Raw genomic sequence first — 17562 nt, 5'->3', positions numbered from 1 at the left:
TTGCAATTACGTTGACGCACGGGCACACGTTAATGTCCTTCCAGTTTCAGCCTTGCTTTGGTTTTCACAGAAAAAAAGAGAACGGTGCACCGTTCCTGGTGGCACTGCAATACCAGGTCAATGCAAGGAGTGAAGAGAGCAAGCCCAAGGTTTCACCGCCCAATGCTCAAAAATGCATTTAATATTTAATCCCCATATAGAGGACATATCAGATATTAAACTGATAAGAACAGATACTACACTTGATCTTAGCCAAAAGGCCGAGAAGCGATGGCCCACCAGTGTCTGGGGCCAACTCAAGATCTTGGCGCACAAGTTACTTGTTGTGGTGCCGTGTTTCTGAAGTGCGCATAACAAAGGCTGCTGCTGCTCACCTCCACCCCCAGGTGATCTAAGTGCACCTCTGAGCCGTGACGGACAGCTGCTTGACATTTGACACACTCAAAGGGCGCAGCCATACAGCAAAGCCCACCAAAAATAACTTAAACTCTTGGACGTTCCACTCCACGGAAGTCTTTAGTAAAAGGCGAAAGACTTGAGCATTTTGAAGAAAAACCAGAGTCAACATAGCCCCTCTCCTTGAGAGCAGCCAAGGAGTCTATCCGCCAGAGTCACCACAGTCTCGGTCGGCCCGGCCGGCCACCTTGGGACAGCCTTTCTTCAACGTTTTTGGGTTGCCGGCCAATCAACCGCCCACATTTGACTGCATGTTTGGAAGCGCATTCTTACCATTGGTTGTGTGCTGCAGTTTTCTATCAACCGCTGAGGCTGTGGCACATTCCTCGCTCACGGGGGACACCTCCAAGGTTTAGTGGTAGATGTGAGTGCATGAGCAAAGCAGCTCTGTGTCACACCGAGCAGTACAAACTGCCGGGCCGTTTCCCAACTCCTCCGGGCTTCTGAAATGGTGAGCTGCTCCTGGCATCGCTTCAATATCAGGTCAATGTACAGGAGTGGACGGAGCAAGCGCCAAAGTATTAACCCTTGGCATGATGGCCATGGATCCATCTCCAACAATCCAGTTCTACCTACAAAGAGCCGGGAAAGGGAGCATGACATTTCCTTAGAGCTAAAAGACAACACCCACAACCATCCCATTCCCAGCAACTTGGAAATACTGGGGACGTCGCTCTGCGAGCACGTGAGAAGCCTGGAGATGGGCACACAAGGCGGAACCTTGGGCGGCTGACCTTTGCTTACAACTACGTCATCGGGGGAGAGCGCGGACGCAGTACCCCACTAGCAAAAATTATGCAGTCAAGATTCCCACGTTTGGGGAATTTGCAGGGGTCAGCACAACCAGAGTGCAATGGCTGAGCCTCGCCCTGGGTGAACCACCTTCTTGATCATGGTATCTCCCCTGCCAGGTAAGTATGAGGTGTACTTGCCCAGCACTGGGTGGCTGTTCCCAGACACAGCTCTTTGGCTGATGGTGCAGGAAATGGATAGTCCCAGAGTCCAATGCCTTGACTCAGGTGCTCGTTAATGCTGTGCTGTGTTCAACTTCAACCTCCAGCACACATTGGAGAGGAAACACTCGACCTTTTCACTGGCATACCTGGCTGTCATTTCCTATCGATTCAGCAACAACTGCACCTGACGGCACCAACAGCAGCTTACCCATCTCGGTGTAGCTTCCTAATACTGGAATAGAGTGTAGCAGGTAGTGGCGATAAAGGCTCAAGTGCAGTGTGTTCGGAAGGCTGCCTTTTGAGCCCCTCCACGAGCAGGGGGCCTTGCCTGGTCTATAAAAGGAGTCTGTGTCACCTGCCCGTCGGCTTACGGCCACACCACCCTGAGCACGCCCGATCTCGTCTGATCTCGGAAGCTAAGCAGGGTCGGGCCTGGTTAGTACTTGGATGGGAGACCGCCTGGGAATACCAGGTGCTGTAAGCTTTTACACTGCAGCACGCTTTTACACTGCAGCACGCTTTTACACTGCAGCACGCTTTTACACTGCAGCACGCTTTTACACTGCTGCTTCCTTACAAGAAACGTGGGCTTGCAATTACGTTGACGCACGGGCACACGTTAATGTCCTTCCAGTTTCAGCCTTGCTTTGGTTTTCACAGAAAAAAAGAGAACGGTGCACCGTTCCTGGTGGCACTGCAATACCAGGTCAATGCAAGGAGTGAAGAGAGCAAGCCCAAGGTTTCACCGCCCAATGCTCAAAAATGCATTTAATATTTAATCCCCATATAGAGGACATATCAGATATTAAACTGATAAGAACAGATACTACACTTGATCTTAGCCAAAAGGCCGAGAAGCGATGGCCCACCAGTGTCTGGGGCCAACTCAAGATCTTGGCGCACAAGTTACTTGTTGTGGTGCCGTGTTTCTGAAGTGCGCATAACAAAGGCTGCTGCTGCTCACCTCCACCCCCAGGTGATCTAAGTGCACCTCTGAGCCGTGACGGACAGCTGCTTGACATTTGACACACTCAAAGGGCGCAGCCATACAGCAAAGCCCACCAAAAATAACTTAAACTCTTGGACGTTCCTCTCCACGGAAGTCTTTAGTAAAAGGCGAAAGACTTGAGCATTTTGAAGAAAAACCAGAGTCAACATAGCCCCTCTCCTTGAGAGCAGCCAAGGAGTCTATCCGCCAGAGTCACCACAGTCTCGGTCGGCCCGGCCGGCCACCTTGGGACAGCCTTTCTTCAACGTTTTTGGGTTGCCGGCCAATCAACCGCCCACATCTGACTGCATGTTTGGAAGCGCATTCTTACCGTTGGTTGTGTGCTGCAGTTTTCTATCAACCGCTGAGGCTGTGGCACATTCCTCGCTCACGGGGGACACCTCCAAGGTTTAGTGGTAGATGTGAGTGCATGAGCAAAGCAGCTCTGTGTCACACCGAGCAGTACAAACTGCCGGGCCGTTTCCCAACTCCTCCGGGCTTCTGAAATGGTGAGCTGCTCCTGGCATCGCTTCAATATCAGGTCAATGTACAGGAGTGGACGGAGCAAGCGCCAAAGTATTAACCCTTGGCATGATGGCCATGGATCCATCTCCAACAATCCAGTTCTACCTACAAAGAGCCGGGAAAGGGAGCATGACATTTCCTTAGAGCTAAAAGACAACACCCACAACCATCCCATTCCCAGCAACTTGGAAATACTGGGGACGTCGCTCTGCGAGCACGTGAGAAGCCTGGAGATGGGCACACAAGGCGGAACCTTGGGCGGCTGACCTTTGCTTACAACTACGTCATCGGGGGAGAGCGCGGACGCAGTACCCCACTAGCAAAAAATATGCAGTCAAGATTCCCACGTTTGGGGAATTTGCAGGGGTCAGCACAACCAGAGTGCAATGGCTGAGCCTCGCCCTGGGTGAACCACCTTCTTGATCATGGTATCTCCCCTGCCAGGTAAGTATGAGGTGTACTTGCCCAGCACTGGGTGGCTGTTCCCAGACACAGCTCTTTGGCTGATGGTGCAGGAAATGGATAGTCCCAGAGTCCAATGCCTTGACTCAGGTGCTCGTTAATGCTGTGCTGTGTTCAACTTCAACCTCCAGCACACATTGGAGAGGAAACACTCGACCTTTTCACTGGCATACCTGGCTGTCATTTCCTATCGATTCAGCAACAACTGCACCTGACGGCACCAACAGCAGCTTACCCATCTCGGTGTAGCTTCCTAATACTGGAATAGAGTGTAGCAGGTAGTGGCGATAAAGGCTCAAGTGCAGTGTGTTCGGAAGGCTGCCTTTTGAGCCCCTCCACGAGCAGGGGGCCTTGCCTGGTCTATAAAAGGAGTCTGTGTCACCTGCCCGTCGGCTTACGGCCACACCACCCTGAGCACGCCCGATCTCGTCTGATCTCGGAAGCTAAGCAGGGTCCGGCCTGGTTAGTACTTGGATGGGAGACCGCCTGGGAATACCAGGTGCTGTAAGCTTTTACACTGCAGCACGCTTTTACACTGCAGCACGCTTTTACACTGCTGCTTCCTTACAAGAAACGTGGGCTTGCAATTACGTTGACGCACGGGCACACGTTAATGTCCTTCCAGTTTCAGCCTTGCTTTGGTTTTCACAGAAAAAAAGAGAACGGTGCACCGTTCCTGGTGGCACTGCAATACCAGGTCAATGCAAGGAGTGAAGAGAGCAAGCCCAAGGTTTCACCGCCCAATGCTCAAAAATGCATTTAATATTTAATCCCCATATAGAGGACATATCAGATATTAAACTGATAAGAACAGATACTACACTTGATCTTAGCCAAAAGGCCGAGAAGCGATGGCCCACCAGTGTCTGGGGCCAACTCAAGATCTTGGCGCACAAGTTACTTGTTGTGGTGCCGTGTTTCTGAAGTGCGCATAACAAAGGCTGCTGCTGCTCACCTCCACCCCCAGGTGATCTAAGTGCACCTCTGAGCCGTGACGGACAGCTGCTTGACATTTGACACACTCAAAGGGCGCAGCCATACAGCAAAGCCCACCAAAAATAACTTAAACTCTTGGACGTTCCTCTCCACGGAAGTCTTTAGTAAAAGGCGAAAGACTTGAGCATTTTGAAGAAAAACCAGGGTCAACATAGCCCCTCTCCTTGAGAGCAGCCAAGGAGTCTATCCGCCAGAGTCACCACAGTCTCGGTCGGCCCGGCCGGCCACCTTGGGACAGCCTTTCTTCAACGTTTTTGGTTTGCCGGCCAATCAACCGCCCACATTTGACTGCATGTTTGGAAGCGCATTCTTACCGTTGGTTGTGTGCTGCAGTTTTCTATCAACCGCTGAGGCTGTGGCACATTCCTCGCTCACGGGGGACACCTCCAAGGTTTAGTGGTAGATGTGAGTGCATGAGCAAAGCAGCTCTGTGTCACACCGAGCAGTACAAACTGCCGGGCCGTTTCCCAACTCCTCCGGGCTTCTGAAATGGTGAGCTGCTCCTGGCATCGCTTCAATATCAGGTCAATGTACAGGAGTGGACGGAGCAAGCGCCAAAGTATTAACCCTTGGCATGATGGCCATGGATCCATCTCCAACAATCCAGTTCTACCTACAAAGAGCCGGGAAAGGGAGCATGACATTTCCTTAGAGCTAAAAGACAACACCCACAACCATCCCATTCCCAGCAACTTGGAAAGACTGGGGATGTCGCTCTGCGAGCACGTGAGAAGCCTGGAGATGGGCACACAAGGCTGAACCTTGGGCGGCTGACCTTTGCTTACAACTACGTCATCGGGGGAGAGCGCGGACGCACTACCCCACTAGCAAAAATTATGCAGTCAAGATTCCCACGTTTAGGGAATTTGCAGGGGTCAGCACAACCAGAGTGCAATGGCTGAGCCTCGCCCTGGGTGAACCACCTTCTTGATCATGGTATCTCCCCTGCCAGGTAAGTATGAGGTGTACTTGCCCAGCACTGGGTGGCTGTTCCCAGACACAGCTCTTTGGCTGATGGTGCAGGAAATGGATAGTCCCAGAGTCCAATGCCTTGACTCAGGTGCTCGTTAATGCTGTGCTGTGTTCAACTTCAACCTCCAGCACACATTGGAGAGGAAACACTCGACCTTTTCACTGGCATACCTGGCTGTCATTTCCTATCGATTCAGCAACAACTGCACCTGACGGCACCAACAGCAGCTTACCCATCTCGGTGTAGCTTCCTAATACTGGAATAGAGTGTAGCAGGTAGTGGCGATAAAGGCTCAAGTGCAGTGTGTTCGGAAGGCTGCCTTTTGAGCCCCTCCACGAGCAGGGGGCCTTGCCTGGTCTATAAAAGGAGTCTGTGTCACCTGCCCGTCGGCTTACGGCCACACCACCCTGAGCACGCCCGATCTCGTCTGATCTCGGAAGCTAAGCAGGGTCGGGCCTGGTTAGTACTTGGATGGGAGACCGCCTGGGAATACCAGGTGCTGTAAGCTTTTACACTGCAGCACGCTTTTACACTGCAGCACGCTTTTACACTGCAGCACGCTTTTACACTGCAGCACGCTTTTACACTGCAGCACGCTTTTACACTGCAGCACGCTTTTACACTGCTGCTTCCTTACAAGAAACGTGGGCTTGCAATTACGTTGACGCACGGGCACACGTTAATGTCCTTCCAGTTTCAGCCTTGCTTTGGTTTTCACAGAAAAAAAGAGAACGGTGCACCGTTCCTGGTGGCACTGCAATACCAGGTCAATGCAAGGAGTGAAGAGAGCAAGCCCAAGGTTTCACCGCCCAATGCTCAAAAATGCATTTAATATTTAATCCCCATATAGAGGACATATCAGATATTAAACTGATAAGAACAGATACTACACTTGATCTTAGCCAAAAGGCCGAGAAGCGATGGCCCACCAGTGTCTGGGGCCAACTCAAGATCTTGGCGCACAAGTTACTTGTTGTGGTGCCGTGTTTCTGAAGTGCGCATAACAAAGGCTGCTGCTGCTCACCTCCACCCCCAGGTGATCTAAGTGCACCTCTGAGCCGTGACGGACAGCTGCTTGACATTTGACACACTCAAAGGGCGCAGCCATACAGCAAAGCCCACCAAAAATAACTTAAACTCTTGGACGTTCCTCTCCACGGAAGTCTTTAGCAAAAGGCGAAAGACTTGAGCATTTTGAAGAAAAACCAGAGTCAACATAGCCCCTCTCCTTGAGAGCAGCCAAGGAGTCTATCCGCCAGAGTCACCACAGTCTCGGTCGGCCCGGCCGGCCACCTTGGGACAGCCTTTCTTCAACGTTTTTGGGTTGCCGGCCAATCAACCGCCCACATTTGACTGCATGTTTGGAAGCGCATTCTTACCGTTGGTTGTGTGCTGCAGTTTTCTATCAACCGCTGAGGCTGTGGCACATTCCTCGCTCACGGGGGACACCTCCAAGGTTTAGTGGTAGATGTGAGTGCATGAGCAAAGCAGCTCTGTGTCACACCGAGCAGTACAAACTGCCGGGCCGTTTCCCAACTCCTCCGGGCTTCTGAAATGGTGAGCTGCTCCTGGCATCGCTTCAATATCAGGTCAATGTACAGGAGTGGACGGAGCAAGCGCCAAAGTATTAACCCTTGGCATGATGGCCATGGATCCATCTCCAACAATCCAGTTCTACCTACAAAGAGCCGGGAAAGGGAGCATGACATTTCCTTAGAGCTAAAAGACAACACCCACAACCATCCCATTCCCAGCAACTTGGAAATACTGGGGACGTCGCTCTGCGAGCACGTGAGAAGCCTGGAGATGGGCACACAAGGCGGAACCTTGGGCGGCTGACCTTTGCTTACAACTACGTCATCGGGGGAGAGTGCGGACGCAGTACCCCACTAGCAAAAAATATGCAGTCAAGATTCCCACGTTTGGGGAATTTGCAGGGGTCAGCACAACAAGAGTGCAATGGCTGAGCCTCGCCCTGGGTGAACCACCTTCTTGATCATGGTATCTCCCCTGCCAGGTAAGTATGAGGTGTACTTGCCCAGCACTGGGTGGCTGTTCCCAGACACAGCTCTTTGGCTGATGGTGCAGGAAATGGATAGTCCCAGAGTCCAATGCCTTGACTCAGGTGCTCGTTAATGCTGTGCTGTGTTCAACTTCAACCTCCAGCACACATTGGAGAGGAAACACTCGACCTTTTCACTGGCATACCTGGCTGTCATTTCCTATCGATTCAGCAACAACTGCACCTGACGGCACCAACAGCAGCTTACCCATCTCGGTGTAGCTTCCTAATACTGGAATAGAGTGTAGCAGGTAGTGGCGATAAAGGCTCAAGTGCAGTGTGTTCGGAAGGCTGCCTTTTGAGCCCCTCCACGAGCAGGGGGCCTTGCCTGGTCTATAAAAGGAGTCTGTGTCACCTGCCCGTCGGCTTACGGCCACACCACCCTGAGCACGCCCGATCTCGTCTGATCTCGGAAGCTAAGCAAGGTCGGGCCTGGTTAGTACTTGGATGGGAGACCGCCTGGGAATACCAGGTGCTGTAAGCTTTTACACTGCAGCACGCTTTTACACTGCTGCTTCCTTTACAAGAAACGTGGGCTTGCAATTACGTTGACGCACGGGCACACGTTAATGTCCTTCCAGTTTCAGCCTTGCTTTGGTTTTCACAGAAAAAAAGAGAACGGTGCACCGTTCCTTGTGGCACTGCAATACCAGGTCAATGCAAGGAGTGAAGAGAGCAAGCCCAAGGTTTCACCGCCCAATGCTCAAAAATGCATTTAATATTTAATCCCCATATAGAGGACATATCAGATATTAAACTGATAAGAACAGATACTACACTTGATCTTAGCCAAAAGGCCGAGAAGCGATGGCCCACCAGTGTCTGGGGCCAACTCAAGATCTTGGCGCACAAGTTACTTGTTGTGGTGCCGTGTTTCTGAAGTGCGCATAACAAAGGCTGCTGCTGCTCACCTCCACCCCCAGGTGATCTAAGTGCACCTCTGAGCCGTGACGGACAGCTGCTTGACATTTGACACACTCAAAGGGCGCAGCCATACAGCAAAGCCCACCAAAAATAACTTAAACTCTTGGACGTTCCTCTCCACGGAAGTCTTTAGTAAAAGGCGAAAGACTTGAGCATTTTGAAGAAAAACCAGAGTCAACATAGCCCCTCTCCTTGAGAGCAGCCAAGGAGTCTATCCGCCAGAGTCACCACAGTCTCGGTCGGCCCGGCCGGCCACCTTGGGACAGCCTTTCTTCAACGTTTTTGGTTTGCCGGCCAATCAACCGCCCACATTTGACTGCATGTTTGGAAGCGCATTCTTACCGTTGGTTGTGTGCTGCAGTTTTCTATCAACCGCTGAGGCTGTGGCACATTCCTCGCTCACGGGGGACACCTCCAAGGTTTAGTGGTAGATGTGAGTGCATGAGCAAAGCAGCTCTGTGTCACACCGAGCAGTACAAACTGCCGGGCGGTTTGCCAACTCCTCCGGGCTTCTGAAATGGTGAGCTGCTCCTGGCATCGCTTCAATATCAGGTCAATGTACAGGAGTGGACGGAGCAAGCGCCAAAGTATTAACCCTTGGCATGATGGCCATGGATCCATCTCCAACAATCCAGTTCTACCTACAAAGAGCCGGGAAAGGGAGCATGACATTTCCTTAGAGCTAAAAGACAACACCCACAACCATCCCATTCCCAGCAACTTGGAAAGACTGGGGACGTCGCTCTGCGAGCACGTGAGAAGCCTGGAGATGGGCACACAAGGCGGAACCTTGGGCGGCTGACCTTTGCTTACAACTACGTCATCGGGGGAGAGCGCGGACGCAGTACCCCACTAGCAAAAATTATGCAGTCAAGATTCCCACGTTTAGGGAATTTGCAGGGGTCAGCACAACCAGAGTGCAATGGCTGAGCCTCGCCCTGGGTGAACCACCTTCTTGATCATGGTATCTCCCCTGCCAGGTAAGTATGAGGTGTACTTGCCCAGCACTGGGTGGCTGTTCCCAGACACAGCTCTTTGGCTGATGGTGCAGGAAATGGATAGTCCCAGAGTCCAATGCCTTGACTCAGGTGCTCGTTAATGCTGTGCTGTGTTCAACTTCAACCTCCAGCACACATTGGAGAGGAAACACTCGACCTTTTCACTGGCATACCTGGCTGTCATTTCCTATCGATTCAGCAACAACTGCACCTGACGGCACCAACAGCAGCTTACCCATCTCGGTGTAGCTTCCTAATACTGGAATAGAGTGTAGCAGGTAGTGGCGATAAAGGCTCAAGTGCAGTGTGTTCGGAAGGCTGCCTTTTGAGCCCCTCCACGAGCAGGGGGCCTTGCCTGGTCTATAAAAGGAGTCTGTGTCACCTGCCCGTCGGCTTACGGCCACACCACCCTGAGCACGCCCGATCTCGTCTGATCTCGGAAGCTAAGCAAGGTCGGGCCTGGTTAGTACTTGGATGGGAGACCGCCTGGGAATACCAGGTGCTGTAAGCTTTTACACTGCAGCACGCTTTTACACTGCTGCTTCCTTTACAAGAAACGTGGGCTTGCAATTACGTTGACGCACGGGCACACGTTAATGTCCTTCCAGTTTCAGCCTTGCTTTGGTTTTCACAGAAAAAAAGAGAACGGTGCACCGTTCCTTGTGGCACTGCAATACCAGGTCAATGCAAGGAGTGAAGAGAGCAAGCCCAAGGTTTCACCGCCCAATGCTCAAAAATGCATTTAATATTTAATCCCCATATAGAGGACATATCAGATATTAAACTGATAAGAACAGATACTACACTTGATCTTAGCCAAAAGGCCGAGAAGCGATGGCCCACCAGTGTCTGGGGCCAACTCAAGATCTTGGCGCACAAGTTACTTGTTGTGGTGCCGTGTTTCTGAAGTGCGCATAACAAAGGCTGCTGCTGCTCACCTCCACCCCCAGGTGATCTAAGTGCACCTCTGAGCCGTGACGGACAGCTGCTTGACATTTGACACACTCAAAGGGCGCAGCCATACAGCAAAGCCCACCAAAAATAACTTAAACTCTTGGACGTTCCTCTCCACGGAAGTCTTTAGTAAAAGGCGAAAGACTTGAGCATTTTGAAGAAAAACCAGGGTCAACATAGCCCCTCTCCTTGAGAGCAGCCAAGGAGTCTATCCGCCAGAGTCACCACAGTCTCGGTCGGCCCGGCCGGCCACCTTGGGACAGCCTTTCTTCAACGTTTTTGGTTTGCCGGCCAATCAACCGCCCACATTTGACTGCATGTTTGGAAGCGCATTCTTACCGTTGGTTGTGTGCTGCAGTTTTCTATCAACCGCTGAGGCTGTGGCACATTCCTCGCTCACGGGGGACACCTCCAAGGTTTAGTGGTAGATGTGAGTGCATGAGCAAAGCAGCTCTGTGTCACACCGAGCAGTACAAACTGCCGGGCCGTTTCCCAACTCCTCCGGGCTTCTGAAATGGTGAGCTGCTCCTGGCATCGCTTCAATATCAGGTCAATGTACAGGAGTGGACGGAGCAAGCGCCAAAGTATTAACCCTTGGCATGATGGCCATGGATCCATCTCCAACAATCCAGTTCTACCTACAAAGAGCCGGGAAAGGGAGCATGACATTTCCTTAGAGCTAAAAGACAACACCCACAACCATCCCATTCCCAGCAACTTGGAAAGACTGGGGATGTCGCTCTGCGAGCACGTGAGAAGCCTGGAGATGGGCACACAAGGCTGAACCTTGGGCGGCTGACCTTTGCTTACAACTACGTCATCGGGGGAGAGCGCGGACGCAGTACCCCACTAGCAAAAATTATGCAGTCAAGATTCCCACGTTTAGGGAATTTGCAGGGGTCAGCACAACCAGAGTGCAATGGCTGAGCCTCGCCCTGGGTGAACCACCTTCTTGATCATGGTATCTCCCCTGCCAGGTAAGTATGAGGTGTACTTGCCCAGCACTGGGTGGCTGTTCCCAGACACAGCTCTTTGGCTGATGGTGCAGGAAATGGATAGTCCCAGAGTCCAATGCCTTGACTCAGGTGCTCGTTAATGCTGTGCTGTGTTCAACTTCAACCTCCAGCACACATTGGAGAGGAAACACTCGACCTTTTCACTGGCATACCTGGCTGTCATTTCCTATCGATTCAGCAACAACTGCACCTGACGGCACCAACAGCAGCTTACCCATCTCGGTGTAGCTTCCTAATACTGGAATAGAGTGTAGCAGGTAGTGGCGATAAAGGCTCAAGTGCAGTGTGTTCGCAAGGCTGCCTTTTGAGCCCCTCCACGAGCAGGGGGCCTTGCCTGGTCTATAAAAGGAGTCTGTGTCACCTGCCCGTCGGCTTACGGCCACACCACCCTGAGCACGCCCGATCTCGTCTGATCTCGGAAGCTAAGCAGGGTCCGGCCTGGTTAGTACTTGGATGGGAGACCGCCTGGGAATACCAGGTGCTGTAAGCTTTTACACTGCAGCACGCTTTTACACTGCTGCTTCCTTACAAGAAACGTGGGCTTGCAATTACGTTGACGCACGGGCACACGTTAATGTCCTTCCAGTTTCAGCCTTGCTTTGGTTTTCACAGAAAAAAAGAGAACGGTGCACCGTTCCTGGTGGCACTGCAATACCAGGTCAATGCAAGGAGTGAAGAGAGCAAGCCCAAGGTTTCACCGCCCAATGCTCAAAAATGCATTTAATATTTAATCCCCATATAGAGGACATATCAGATATTAAACTGATAAGAACAGATACTACACTTGATCTTAGCCAAAAGGCCGAGAAGCGATGGCCCACCAGTGTCTGGGGCCAACTCAAGATCTTGGCGCACAAGTTACTTGTTGTGGTGCCGTGTTTCTGAAGTGCGCATAACAAAGGCTGCTGCTGCTCACCTCCACCCCCAGGTGATCTAAGTGCACCTCTGAGCCGTGACGGACAGCTGCTTGACATTTGACACACTCAAAGGGCGCAGCCATACAGCAAAGCCCACCAAAAATAACTTAAACTCTTGGACGTTCCTCTCCACGGAAGTCTTTAGTAAAAGGCGAAAGACTTGAGCATTTTGAAGAAAAACCAGAGTCAACATAGCCCCTCTCCTTGAGAGCAGCCAAGGAGTCTATCCGCCAGAGTCACCACAGTCTCGGTCGGCCCGGCCGGCCACCTTGGGACAGCCTTTCTTCAACGTTTTTGGTTTGCCGGCCAATCAACCGCCCACATTTGACTGCATGTTTGGAAGCGCATTCTTACCGTTGGTTGTGTGCTGCAGTTTTCTATCAACCGCTGAGGCTGTGGCACATTCCTCGCTCACGGGGGACACCTCCAAGGTTTAGTGGTAGATGTGAGTGCATGAGCAAAGCAGGTCTGTGTCACACCGAGCAGTACAAACTGCCGGGCGGTTTGCCAACTCCTCCGGGCTTCTGAAATGGTGAGCTGCTCCTGGCATCGCTTCAATATCAGGTCAATGTACAGGAGTGGACGGAGCAAGCGCCAAAGTATTAACCCTTGGCATGATGGCCATGGATCCATCTCCAACAATCCAGTTCTACCTACAAAGAGCCGGGAAAGGGAGCATGACATTTCCTTAGAGCTAAAAGACAACACCCACAACCATCCCATTCCCAGCAACTTGGAAAGACTGGGGACGTCGCTCTGCGAGCACGTGAGAAGCCTGGAGATGGGCACACAAGGCGGAACCTTGGGCGGCTGACCTTTGCTTACAACTACGTCATCGGGGGAGAGCGCGGACGCAGTACCCCACTAGCAAAAATTATGCAGTCAAGATTTCCACGTTTAGGGAATTTGCAGGGGTCAGCACAACCAGAGTGCAATGGCTGAGCCTCGCCCTGGGTGAACCACCTTCTTGATCATGGTATCTCCCCTGCCAGGTAAGTATGAGGTGTACTTGCCCAGCACTGGGTGGCTGTTCCCAGACACAGCTCTTTGGCTGATGGTGCAGGAAATGGATAGTCCCAGAGTCCAATGCCTTGACTCAGGTGCTCGTTAATGCTGTGCTGTGTTCAACTTCAACCTCCAGCACACATTGGAGAGGAAACACTCGACCTTTTCACTGGCATACCTGGCTGTCATTTCCTATCGATTCAGCAACAACTGCACCTGACGGCACCAACAGCAGCTTACCCATCTCGGTGTAGCTTCCTAATACTGGAATAGAGTGTAGCAGGTAGTGGCGATAAAGGCTCAAGTGCAGTGTGTTCGGAAGGCTGCCTTTTGAGCCCCTCCACGAGCAGGGGGCCTTGCCTGGTCTATAAAAGGAGTCTGTGTCACCTGCCCGTCGGCTTACGGCCACACCACCCTGAGCACGCCCGATCTCGTCTGATCTCGGAAGCTAAGCAGGGTCGGGCCTGGTTAGTACTTGGATGGGAGACCGCCTGGGAATACCAGGTGCTGTAAGCTTTTACACTGCAGCACGCTTTTACACTGCTGCTTCCTTACAAGAAACGTGGGCTTGCAATTACGTTGACGCACGGGCACACGTTAATGTCCTTCCAGTTTCAGCCTTGCTTTGGTTTTCACAGAAAAAAAGAGAACGGTGCACCGTTCCTGGTGGCACTGCAATACCAGGTCAATGCAAGGAGTGAAGAGAGCAAGCCCAAGGTTTCACCGCCCAATGCTCAAAAATGCATTTAATATTTAATCCCCATATAGAGGACATATCAGATATTAAACTGATAAGAACAGATACTACACTTGATCTTAGCCAAAAGGCCGAGAAGCGATGGCCCACCAGTGTCTGGGGCCAACTCAAGATCTTGGCGCACAAGTTACTTGTTGTGGTGCCGTGTTTCTGAAGTGCGCATAACAAAGGCTGCTGCTGCTCACCTCCACCCCCAGGTGATCTAAGTGCACCTCTGAGCCGTGACGGACAGCTGCTTGACATTTGACACACTCAAAGGGCGCAGCCATACAGCAAAGCCCACCAAAAATAACTTAAACTCTTGGACGTTCCTCTCCACGGAAGTCTTTAGTAAAAGGCGAAAGACTTGAGCATTTTGAAGAAAAACCAGAGTCAACATAGCCCCTCTCCTTGAGAGCAGCCAAGGAGTCTATCCGCCAGAGTCACCACAGTCTCGGTTGGCCCGGCCGGCCACCTTGGGACAGCCTTTCTTCAACGTTTTTGGTTTGCCGGCCAATCAACCGCCCACATTTGACTGCATGTTTGGAAGCGCATTCTTACCGTTGGTTGTGTGCTGCAGTTTTCTATCAACCGCTGAGGCTGTGGCACATTCCTCGCTCACGGGGGACACCTCCAAGGTTTAGTGGTAGATGTGAGTGCATGAGCATAGCAGCTCTGTGTCACACCGAGCAGTACAAACTGCCGGGCCGTTTCCCAACTCCTCCGGGCTTCTGAAATGGTGAGCTGCTCCTGGCATCGCTTCAATATCAGGTCAATGTACAGGAGTGGACGGAGCAAGCGCCAAAGTATTAACTCTTGGCATGATGGCCATGGATCCATCTCCAACAATCCAGTTCTACCTACAAAGAGCCGGGAAAGGGAGCATGACATTTCCTTAGAGCTAAAAGACAACACCCACAACCATCCCATTCCCAGCAACTTGGAAAGACTGGGGATGTCGCTCTGCGAGCACGTGAGAAGCCTGGAGATGGGCACACAAGGCGGAACCTTGGGCGTAGTGATGTGACGTTCCGTTTCGAGGCTTCGAAGCGTGTGCCGAGTAGGGGAGGGGGCGTTTCCGCGATGCGCGTATCGAGGCTTGCTTCATTTAGGGGAGGAGCCAAAAATGATGACGTCCGAAGCCTCGCTGCCCGGCTGTACCACGTGATTACTTCGTGAAGTGGTTCAGATTTAGCGCGAGGTTTTACAGCTATATAGACCCCTATATAGGCTCCATTCAAAATGTGGGTTTTTGAAGGAGAGTTGCGGTCAGTTGAGAGTTTGGATAGTTTGGAGAGTTTGGATACTAGAGTTTGGACAGCGTTTGTATAGTTTGGAGATAGTTTGGAGAGTTTAGGGAGAGATAGAGATTTAGGAGAGGGAGGAGAGTAGGATAGGTGATATAGGATGGAGCCAGCGAGGCTCATCATTGTCCAAGTTTCACAAGCATAATCTGTGCCCTTTTCCTAGTTCCACAAGCACTTTCACTGTCCTCTGCCTGATTACACCCATGCCATTTTCAGAAAAACATTGCACAACCTGCCATATTATGATATTACCATTTTGGGAAGACTTACACACACAGAATACATTCAAAAAATTTATTAAACACATATGTACAGAAATGATTTGGTCATACATTTTTTGTAATTCATAGTCATTTCTAACAGACACAAAAATTCAATTCATCACACATTATGTGGTTCAGATACAGCTGCCTGTGATTATACACTTGGCCAGTAGGTGGTTTCGTGTGCACATGAAGCTTCGAGAAATGAACCCTTTCTCGAACCAATTGGCTCAAGTGGTTCAATGCCTCATGAGGCTTCATCTCACCATCACTACTTGGGCGGCTGACCTTTGCTTACAACTACGTCATCGGGGGAGAGCGCGGACGCAGTACCCCACTAGCAAAAATTATGCAGTCAAGATTCCCACGTTTGGGGAATTTGCAGGGGTCAGCACAACCAGAGTGCAATGGCTGAGCCTCGCCCTGGGTGAACCACCTTCTTGATCATGGTATCTCCCCTGCCAGGTAAGTATGAGGTGTACTTGCCCAGCACTGGGTGGCTGTTCCCAGACACAGCTCTTTGGCTGATGGTGCAGGAAATGGATAGTCCCAGAGTCCAATGCCTTGACTCAGGTGCTCGTTAATGCTGTGCTGTGTTCAACTTCAACCTCCAGCACACATTGGGGAGGAAAGACTCGACCTTTTCACTGGCATACCTGGCTGTCATTTCCTATCGATTCAGCAACAACTGCACCTGACGGCACCAACAGCAGCTTACCCATCTCGGTGTAGCTTCCTAATACTGGAATAGAGTGTAGCAGGTAATGGCGATAAAGGCTCAAGTGCAGTGTGTTCGGAAGGCTGCCTTTTGAGCCCCTCCACGAGCAGGGGGCCTTGCCTGGTCTATAAAAGGAGTCTGTGTCACCTGCCCGTCGGCTTACGGCCACACCACCCTGAGCACGCCCGATCTAGTCTGATCTCGGAAGCTAAGCAGGGTCGGGCCTGGTTAGCACTTGGATGGGAGACCGCCTGGGAATACCAGGTGCTGTAAGCTTTTACACTGCAGCACGCTTTTACACTGCTGCTTCCTTACAAGAAACGTGGGCTTGCAATTACGTTGACGCACGGGCACACGTTAATGTCCTTCCAGTTTCAGCCTTGCTTTGGTTTTCACAGAAAAAAAGAGAACGGTGCACCGTTCCTGGTGGCACTGCAATACCAGGTCAATGCAAGGAGTGAAGAGAGCAAGCCCAAGGTTTCACCGCCCAATGCTCAAAAATGCATTTAATATTTAATCCCCATATAGAGGACATATCAGATATTAAACTGATAAGAACAGATACTACACTTGATCTTAGCCAAAAGGCCGAGAAGCGATGGCCCACCAGTGTCTGGGGCCAACTCAAGATCTTGGCGCACAAGTTACTTGTTGTGGTACCGTGTTTCTGAAGTGCGCATAACAAAGGCTGCTGCTGCTCACCTCCACCCCCAGGTGATCTAAGTGCACCTCTGAGCCGTGACGGACAGCTGCTTGACATTTGACACACTCAAAGGGCGCAGCCATACAGCAAAGCCCACCAAAAATAACTTAAACTCTTGGACGTTCCTCTCCACGGAAGTCTTTAGTAAAAGGCGAAAGACTTGAGCATTTTGAAGAAAAACCAGAGTCAACATAGCCCCTCTCCTTGAGAGCAGCCAAGGAGTCTATCCGCCAGAGTCACCACAGTCTCGGTCGGCCCGGCCGGCCACCTTGGGACAGCCTTTCTTCAACGTTTTTGGGTTGCCGGCCAATCAACCGCCCACATTTGACTGCATGTTTGGAAGCGCATTCTTACCGTTGGTTGTGTGCTGCAGTTTTCTATCAACCGCTGAGGCTGTGGCACATTCCTCGCTCACGGGGGACACCTCCAAGGTTTAGTCGTAGATGTGAGTGCATGAGCAAAGCAGCTCTGTGTCACACCGAGCAGTACAAACTGCCGGGCCGTTTCCCAACTCCTCCGGGCTTCTGAAATGGTGAGCTGCTCCTGGCATCGCTTCAATATCAGGTCAATGTACAGGAGTGGACGGAGCAAGCGCCACAGTAT

The 17562-nt window shown here is 51.5% G+C and overlaps 34 non-coding genes across 34 annotated transcripts; 8 read left to right on the top strand and 26 right to left on the bottom strand.

Moving 5' to 3' along the window:
* Window positions 1–79: 79 nt before the first annotated feature.
* On the bottom strand, window positions 80–272 carry LOC131452145 (U2 spliceosomal RNA). Its single transcript, XR_009236967.1, has one exon. It is a non-coding gene; the product is annotated as a U2 spliceosomal RNA (small nuclear RNA).
* Window positions 273–451: 179 nt separating this feature from the next.
* LOC131451775 (U5 spliceosomal RNA) lies at window positions 452–564 on the bottom strand. Its single transcript, XR_009236613.1, has one exon. It is a non-coding gene; the product is annotated as a U5 spliceosomal RNA (small nuclear RNA).
* Window positions 565–1211: 647 nt separating this feature from the next.
* Window positions 1212–1375, bottom strand: LOC131451950 (U1 spliceosomal RNA). The gene has a single exon (XR_009236781.1). It is a non-coding gene; the product is annotated as a U1 spliceosomal RNA (small nuclear RNA).
* A 402-nt stretch (window positions 1376–1777) lies between these two features.
* On the top strand, window positions 1778–1896 carry LOC131451813 (5S ribosomal RNA). The gene has a single exon (XR_009236650.1). It is a non-coding gene; the product is annotated as a 5S ribosomal RNA (ribosomal RNA).
* A 185-nt stretch (window positions 1897–2081) lies between these two features.
* On the bottom strand, window positions 2082–2274 carry LOC131452143 (U2 spliceosomal RNA). The gene has a single exon (XR_009236965.1). It is a non-coding gene; the product is annotated as a U2 spliceosomal RNA (small nuclear RNA).
* Window positions 2275–2453: 179 nt separating this feature from the next.
* LOC131452301 (U5 spliceosomal RNA) lies at window positions 2454–2566 on the bottom strand. The gene has a single exon (XR_009237115.1). It is a non-coding gene; the product is annotated as a U5 spliceosomal RNA (small nuclear RNA).
* A 647-nt stretch (window positions 2567–3213) lies between these two features.
* Window positions 3214–3377, bottom strand: LOC131451980 (U1 spliceosomal RNA). The gene has a single exon (XR_009236810.1). It is a non-coding gene; the product is annotated as a U1 spliceosomal RNA (small nuclear RNA).
* Window positions 3378–3779: 402 nt separating this feature from the next.
* LOC131451898 (5S ribosomal RNA) lies at window positions 3780–3898 on the top strand. Its single transcript, XR_009236733.1, has one exon. It is a non-coding gene; the product is annotated as a 5S ribosomal RNA (ribosomal RNA).
* A 149-nt stretch (window positions 3899–4047) lies between these two features.
* On the bottom strand, window positions 4048–4240 carry LOC131452142 (U2 spliceosomal RNA). Its single transcript, XR_009236964.1, has one exon. It is a non-coding gene; the product is annotated as a U2 spliceosomal RNA (small nuclear RNA).
* Window positions 4241–4419: 179 nt separating this feature from the next.
* On the bottom strand, window positions 4420–4532 carry LOC131451801 (U5 spliceosomal RNA). The gene has a single exon (XR_009236638.1). It is a non-coding gene; the product is annotated as a U5 spliceosomal RNA (small nuclear RNA).
* A 647-nt stretch (window positions 4533–5179) lies between these two features.
* Window positions 5180–5343, bottom strand: LOC131452006 (U1 spliceosomal RNA). The gene has a single exon (XR_009236834.1). It is a non-coding gene; the product is annotated as a U1 spliceosomal RNA (small nuclear RNA).
* A 402-nt stretch (window positions 5344–5745) lies between these two features.
* On the top strand, window positions 5746–5864 carry LOC131451812 (5S ribosomal RNA). The gene has a single exon (XR_009236649.1). It is a non-coding gene; the product is annotated as a 5S ribosomal RNA (ribosomal RNA).
* A 221-nt stretch (window positions 5865–6085) lies between these two features.
* Window positions 6086–6278, bottom strand: LOC131452141 (U2 spliceosomal RNA). Its single transcript, XR_009236963.1, has one exon. It is a non-coding gene; the product is annotated as a U2 spliceosomal RNA (small nuclear RNA).
* Window positions 6279–6457: 179 nt separating this feature from the next.
* LOC131451803 (U5 spliceosomal RNA) lies at window positions 6458–6570 on the bottom strand. The gene has a single exon (XR_009236640.1). It is a non-coding gene; the product is annotated as a U5 spliceosomal RNA (small nuclear RNA).
* Window positions 6571–7217: 647 nt separating this feature from the next.
* LOC131452066 (U1 spliceosomal RNA) lies at window positions 7218–7381 on the bottom strand. Its single transcript, XR_009236891.1, has one exon. It is a non-coding gene; the product is annotated as a U1 spliceosomal RNA (small nuclear RNA).
* Window positions 7382–7783: 402 nt separating this feature from the next.
* LOC131451880 (5S ribosomal RNA) lies at window positions 7784–7902 on the top strand. The gene has a single exon (XR_009236716.1). It is a non-coding gene; the product is annotated as a 5S ribosomal RNA (ribosomal RNA).
* A 132-nt stretch (window positions 7903–8034) lies between these two features.
* On the bottom strand, window positions 8035–8227 carry LOC131452218 (U2 spliceosomal RNA). The gene has a single exon (XR_009237036.1). It is a non-coding gene; the product is annotated as a U2 spliceosomal RNA (small nuclear RNA).
* A 179-nt stretch (window positions 8228–8406) lies between these two features.
* On the bottom strand, window positions 8407–8519 carry LOC131452300 (U5 spliceosomal RNA). The gene has a single exon (XR_009237114.1). It is a non-coding gene; the product is annotated as a U5 spliceosomal RNA (small nuclear RNA).
* Window positions 8520–9166: 647 nt separating this feature from the next.
* On the bottom strand, window positions 9167–9330 carry LOC131451960 (U1 spliceosomal RNA). The gene has a single exon (XR_009236790.1). It is a non-coding gene; the product is annotated as a U1 spliceosomal RNA (small nuclear RNA).
* A 402-nt stretch (window positions 9331–9732) lies between these two features.
* On the top strand, window positions 9733–9851 carry LOC131451879 (5S ribosomal RNA). Its single transcript, XR_009236715.1, has one exon. It is a non-coding gene; the product is annotated as a 5S ribosomal RNA (ribosomal RNA).
* Window positions 9852–9983: 132 nt separating this feature from the next.
* Window positions 9984–10176, bottom strand: LOC131452217 (U2 spliceosomal RNA). The gene has a single exon (XR_009237035.1). It is a non-coding gene; the product is annotated as a U2 spliceosomal RNA (small nuclear RNA).
* Window positions 10177–10355: 179 nt separating this feature from the next.
* On the bottom strand, window positions 10356–10468 carry LOC131451800 (U5 spliceosomal RNA). Its single transcript, XR_009236637.1, has one exon. It is a non-coding gene; the product is annotated as a U5 spliceosomal RNA (small nuclear RNA).
* Window positions 10469–11115: 647 nt separating this feature from the next.
* Window positions 11116–11279, bottom strand: LOC131451957 (U1 spliceosomal RNA). Its single transcript, XR_009236788.1, has one exon. It is a non-coding gene; the product is annotated as a U1 spliceosomal RNA (small nuclear RNA).
* A 402-nt stretch (window positions 11280–11681) lies between these two features.
* LOC131451897 (5S ribosomal RNA) lies at window positions 11682–11800 on the top strand. The gene has a single exon (XR_009236732.1). It is a non-coding gene; the product is annotated as a 5S ribosomal RNA (ribosomal RNA).
* A 131-nt stretch (window positions 11801–11931) lies between these two features.
* Window positions 11932–12124, bottom strand: LOC131452140 (U2 spliceosomal RNA). Its single transcript, XR_009236962.1, has one exon. It is a non-coding gene; the product is annotated as a U2 spliceosomal RNA (small nuclear RNA).
* Window positions 12125–12303: 179 nt separating this feature from the next.
* On the bottom strand, window positions 12304–12416 carry LOC131452299 (U5 spliceosomal RNA). The gene has a single exon (XR_009237113.1). It is a non-coding gene; the product is annotated as a U5 spliceosomal RNA (small nuclear RNA).
* A 647-nt stretch (window positions 12417–13063) lies between these two features.
* On the bottom strand, window positions 13064–13227 carry LOC131451955 (U1 spliceosomal RNA). Its single transcript, XR_009236786.1, has one exon. It is a non-coding gene; the product is annotated as a U1 spliceosomal RNA (small nuclear RNA).
* Window positions 13228–13629: 402 nt separating this feature from the next.
* Window positions 13630–13748, top strand: LOC131451811 (5S ribosomal RNA). Its single transcript, XR_009236648.1, has one exon. It is a non-coding gene; the product is annotated as a 5S ribosomal RNA (ribosomal RNA).
* Window positions 13749–13879: 131 nt separating this feature from the next.
* Window positions 13880–14072, bottom strand: LOC131452139 (U2 spliceosomal RNA). The gene has a single exon (XR_009236961.1). It is a non-coding gene; the product is annotated as a U2 spliceosomal RNA (small nuclear RNA).
* A 179-nt stretch (window positions 14073–14251) lies between these two features.
* On the bottom strand, window positions 14252–14364 carry LOC131452298 (U5 spliceosomal RNA). Its single transcript, XR_009237112.1, has one exon. It is a non-coding gene; the product is annotated as a U5 spliceosomal RNA (small nuclear RNA).
* Window positions 14365–15847: 1483 nt separating this feature from the next.
* On the bottom strand, window positions 15848–16011 carry LOC131451949 (U1 spliceosomal RNA). Its single transcript, XR_009236780.1, has one exon. It is a non-coding gene; the product is annotated as a U1 spliceosomal RNA (small nuclear RNA).
* A 402-nt stretch (window positions 16012–16413) lies between these two features.
* LOC131451903 (5S ribosomal RNA) lies at window positions 16414–16532 on the top strand. The gene has a single exon (XR_009236737.1). It is a non-coding gene; the product is annotated as a 5S ribosomal RNA (ribosomal RNA).
* A 131-nt stretch (window positions 16533–16663) lies between these two features.
* LOC131452138 (U2 spliceosomal RNA) lies at window positions 16664–16856 on the bottom strand. The gene has a single exon (XR_009236960.1). It is a non-coding gene; the product is annotated as a U2 spliceosomal RNA (small nuclear RNA).
* Window positions 16857–17035: 179 nt separating this feature from the next.
* Window positions 17036–17148, bottom strand: LOC131452297 (U5 spliceosomal RNA). Its single transcript, XR_009237111.1, has one exon. It is a non-coding gene; the product is annotated as a U5 spliceosomal RNA (small nuclear RNA).
* Window positions 17149–17562: the final 414 nt, after the last annotated feature.

The sequence above is a fragment of the Solea solea genome, unplaced genomic scaffold (assembly GCF_958295425.1).
Source record: "Solea solea unplaced genomic scaffold, fSolSol10.1 scaffold_48, whole genome shotgun sequence".
Classification (NCBI taxonomy): domain Eukaryota; kingdom Metazoa; phylum Chordata; class Actinopteri; order Pleuronectiformes; family Soleidae; genus Solea; species Solea solea.
The sequence above is the reverse complement of the archived record's forward strand: the minus strand, read 5'-3'. Positions and strand labels throughout refer to the sequence as shown.